The sequence below is a fragment of the Anarhichas minor genome, unplaced genomic scaffold (genome assembly GCF_050575085.1).
Source record: "Anarhichas minor isolate MPS153535 unplaced genomic scaffold, ASM5057508v1 ptg000073l, whole genome shotgun sequence".
NCBI lineage: Eukaryota > Metazoa > Chordata > Actinopteri > Perciformes > Anarhichadidae > Anarhichas > Anarhichas minor.
Genome location: NW_027466519.1, coordinates 11,500,001 through 11,505,000, shown reverse-complemented (window position 1 = coordinate 11,505,000; position 5,000 = coordinate 11,500,001).

The window sequence follows — 5,000 nt, the reverse complement described above, 5'->3', positions numbered from 1 at the left end:
GTATCTTTCCAAGGATGCAGCCTCGAGTGATCCAGAAAACGCCCTATTAATTTGACCCTAAGTGCATCTCTTTTGGCACTAATGTCAATCAGATCTAAACCCCCCTCCCTTTTTTTAGCTATTAATGTCCTGCGAGCAATCATATTTCCCCTCCCCTTCCACAAAAACGAGGAGATCACACTGTTCAGTGAATTTAGCGCCCAATCCGGCAGCTCACAGGACCCGAGAATATGGTTAATTTTGGACAAAACTAGAGCATTAGATACAATTACCTTTCCTCTGATATTCAGCCCTCGCGCTTTCCACAGATTACATATGTTTTGAGTTTTTTTAATCATTTCCTTCCAGTTTCTATCCCTAGCTTTAGCCCCATCTTTCCCTACATAGACTCCTAAGATTTTCCTCTCCTCGTCAGTTACTTTAAAACCCCATTTGTTTGTGTCAAACCCTGCCTCCTTGAAAACCATTATTTCTGATTTAGAATTGTTTACTTTTGCCCCAGAGGCCATCTCATAGTCATTTATATGCACCATGACCCTCTCTATATGTGTACTGTTATTTAAAAAGATATTTATATCATCCGCGTATTGAATAACTTTGACCATATTCCCTCTCTCGGTTTTAATCCCAGCTATTTCATTGTCATTAATTATGCTTAAAGCCAACGGCTCCGCCACAAGGCTGTATAGCATGGCAGACAGGGGGCAACCCTGCCTAATGGACCTCTGCAGCTCCACAGGATCAGTCAAGAAACCGTTGACCTTAACGCGGCTTCTAGCCTTTTTATATAATAATTTCACCCAATTTATGTATTTTTCACCAAACCCATATTTATTTAATACCTCCCACATAAACTCATGTTCCACCCTGTCAAATGCTTTCTCTAAGTCTATCCCTAATAAACACCCCCCCTCTCTATTCATACTATCTACTAGGTTTTTTATTGCAATTATATTATCACTTATATCCCTATCCGGAATGCTATAGGTCTGAGTGTCAATGACAATAGTTTTAATTACCTCTCTCATCCTATTAGCCAACACCTTTGCTATGATTTTGTAATCTGTATTTAACAGGCTTATGGGTCTGTAATATTCCAGCCTATCTTTTGTACCTTTCTGCTTGTATATTAATGTGATAATCCCTTCCGATATCTTGTCAGGCATGATATTTTGCCTCGCCATCTCATCAAAAACATGTAACAAAATGGGAGAGAGTAAAACAGAAAACTCGTTATACACCTCGGCAGTAAGGCCATCAGAACCTGGGCTCTTATTGTGTTTAAGGCTTTTTATGACTGCCTCTATCTCCTGCCTAGAGATAGGCAAGTCACAATAATTTTTATCATTTTCACTTATTTGGGTTCCTATCTGATTCGTCATTTTTACTATGTGCTCCTTTAGAGGCCCTTGCCCTTTATACAGCTCACTATAGTAGTCTTTTACTATTTTTAAAAGGTCCTTGCTTTCAGTGCATACTAGGTCCTCGCTGCTCACCAGTTGATTTATATATTGCTTCTCTTGTTTTATCCTCTCCAGCCCCAGAAAAAAACCCGTGCTTTTTTCCCCTTCAAGCAGGAACTGCGACCTACTCCTGACCGCGGCGCCCTTGCAACGTTTGGTCTCAATATCCGTCAGTTTATTCCTATATAATTCATAGTTTTCACTATTATAATTTGTATCTAGCTCCATCTTCTCTAATTCCTTGTTTAATAAATCATTTAACATGCTCTCCTCTCTTTTCTCTTCCCATTTTTTATTCTTACTATAACTAATGCTTATTTTCTTTATTCTTAATTTAATTTCCTCCCAGTATTCTATTTTATTATCTACATATGGCATGTCATATGCACTTTGGGTTAGTAATTTCTTTACTTTATTCTTATACGCTGTGTCCTCCAACAAACTGTTATTATAGCACCATGTGCCCTTGCCTTTTTTAGCCGTGCTGTCACCAAATTTTAAATCCACGTACGCGTGATCGCTCCATGCATTAAACACATACTTCATGTCAGTAACCCGTTTAACTAGACCCGAAGCCACCAGGCCCAGGTCTATTCGGGTTTGTTTTAACTTGCCCAGGACAACCTGTCTTCTAGAATAACCCCTTGTCCTAGGGTTAATTACCCTCCATACATCCATTAAGTTTTTTTCTATCATGATATCTTTAAGTGCAGTTCTACTCGTGTCACACCTAAATTTATCATTATAATTGTCACTACTACTAAGCGTGATATTATAGTCCCCTAGAATAATAGTATTATTATTTATCCACTTGTTCAGACTTCCGAAGAAGTTTCTGCGTTCCTCCTCAATACTGGGCGCATGTATATTAATCAGTCTAATTATATCACTATTTATTAATATATCCACTATCACACACTTGCCATTGCTAGCTCTATATACACATTTACTACTAGTACTAAGTTTTCTGCTAATTAGTACTGCGACCCCTCGTGCTCGCCCAATACCCTCCTGGGAGTAAATCACCCCTTTCCACAGTTTTTGAGCATGGCTGACAGCCTTTAGGTCCCACCCAGTTTCTTGAAGACAAATTATGTCCACATGTTTGTTCCTATCAAACACTGCTCTCATTTTACCTGGGTCTTTTAAGCCATTGGCATTAAAAGAAAGAAAAGACTGAGAGTCAAAGGCCATGAGGGCTGTCAGTAAAGGCACATAAAGCATAGCAAAACAAAACATGGTGTTATTTTTTCAGTGCTTTATTCCGATTATCAGACCCTTTTATAATCTCTCCATCCCTTTTCCTCACCCTTTGGCCCTTCTCGATGTCCATGTCTGAGTCCGAGGGGTCACTTAATAGCAGCGGGGAGCCGCAGTTCCCAATGTCTTGAGGAACAAAGCTGTCCAGGGAAGACCCCATCGCCGCCTTTTCCTCAGCCCTCTTTCGCAGCTCTACCTCTGCGTCTTCCAATAGCACCGCCTTCGGTTTCCTCGCAACCAGTCTCCCCACTCGGGCCTTGCCCGGCTTGGTCTGGACTTGCTCCTTCAGCCTGGCACTGGCTCGTGCCTCTCCCACCTTTAGCTCTGGCTGGCTGGGCACCAGCCTTGGCCCACTCAGATCAATCTGGCTGGACGCCGTCTCCGGCACCTCCACTATTTCAGTTCTCCTCCCTGCATCGGTCGTCCTCCGTGGCTTCACCACCACGCCTGCTGCTGTCACTGGCTCCACCCCTGCACCTGCCCTTGTCACTGGCTCCACAACTGCACCTGCCTCTTTCGCTGGCGCCGTAGCTGCACCTGGCGCTGTCACTGGCTCCACTGCTGCACCTGCCCTTGTCACTGGCTCCACAGCTGCACCTGCTTTCACCGCTGTAGTCTCTGCCATACAGGCTGCAGGCTTCGGCCTCATTACAGCCGTAGTCATCGCCGTTCTCTCTTTGTTCAGCTCGCTCACACAGGTCCCCGCAGCAGCCTCATCATCCTCTTCCTCCTCCATCTCCTCCTCCTCCTCCTCCTCCTCGTCCACGTCCTCCTCCACGGTGCCAGTGCTCGACGTACCGTCGTCGCTCTGCACCTCCTCCTCCTCCTGCTCCTCCTCCACCTCCTCCGCAGTCCCCACCATCTCCTCTTCTGTCACCTCCACATGGCACACACAGCTGTCCGGTGCCCGCTTACATCCCTTGCATTTGTTAGTCTTTCGTGTGGAACACTCCCTAGAAAAATGCCCTTGCTCTCCGCAGGTGTAGCATGTGAACTCAGGGCATTCTCTTTGAACATGCCCAGGCTGCATGCAGAGCCTACATATTTTGGTCTGCCTGTCATGAATTACCCGGAAATACTCCGAGCCCAGCACCGTGTTAAATTTTGTAGAATATGGTAGCGAACGGACTCTTTCGTTGAATTTAACTCGTAGAAATCGAGTGCCGTCCGTCACCTTAGAGCCTGGCCACATTCTGCGTCTAATAGGTGACATAGGCGTTACCCCCCAGCTATCCAGTCTCAAAAAGATATCATTGTCTCTGATATAATAGGGCAGATTGAGAAAAGAGACGATGAGCTCGTCGTTAGTGATCTCTCTAGCATGAACCCTTGTTTCCCCAATCTTAAAACCCTCCATCAGTTTTTTCTTACCCGTTATGTTGCTCATTGTGAGTTCAAACTTCTTTTGGCCGAGCACTCTGCACGCCAGTAACGCACCGCACAACCTCTGCACATGACTGATGAGCTCGATAGCACTCATAGTCTCTCCGCCTTCCATCTCCACGTTCACAGTTAGGCTCCGTGAGGCCCGTTCCTCCGTTCTTGTAACAGCATCGCTGCCGTCTCCATTCTTCGTCAGTTCTCCCGTTCTTTTAACAGCATCACTGCTGTCACCATTCTTCGTCAGTTCTTCCACACCTTTGGCACCACCACTGCCCCCGTTCTCCGTCAGTTCTACTGTACCGTTGTCAACACCACGGCCCTCTCCGCCCACCACCAAACCGCTGGGGTTATCCGTAAGAGTTAATGTGAGTTCATTCCAGGTCGGGTTTACCGGGTGGTCCGCCATTTTGGGGGAAAAAAAAAAGGACTAAAAACGCCCCTCAAAAAAAACACGGGGGATAGCTCACAAAACACGGAAAAAAACGCTTCCCCCCGCTCAGTGAGACACTGACGGGGGTACTACTGACAAAATCAGCTGAGCAAAACCAAAAAAAACCTTCTCTTAGGACATGTAAAACAAACGAAAGGAGAGAGAGATAAGAGGAGAAAAACAAAGCACAGCCGTGTGCTTCCTCCAAGGAGAAAGTAGCTCTAACCCACAATGCACTCTGGTCTGAAACAGGACAGAGAGGTGTGGCCGTAAGCATGTTTGTCTCCAACAAATAGTTCTTTAAAACCTACAACAGTAGGTCAATTTTAAAACGTTAACGAACCTAAACCAGTTCATTAATTAACATTCCAAAAATAAGAAAATATTGATATTTTGATTGATTCTCGCTTCCCTTTTTACCGTTACCCACATCTTTGTATGCATCTCTTCTTCAATCTTGCCTT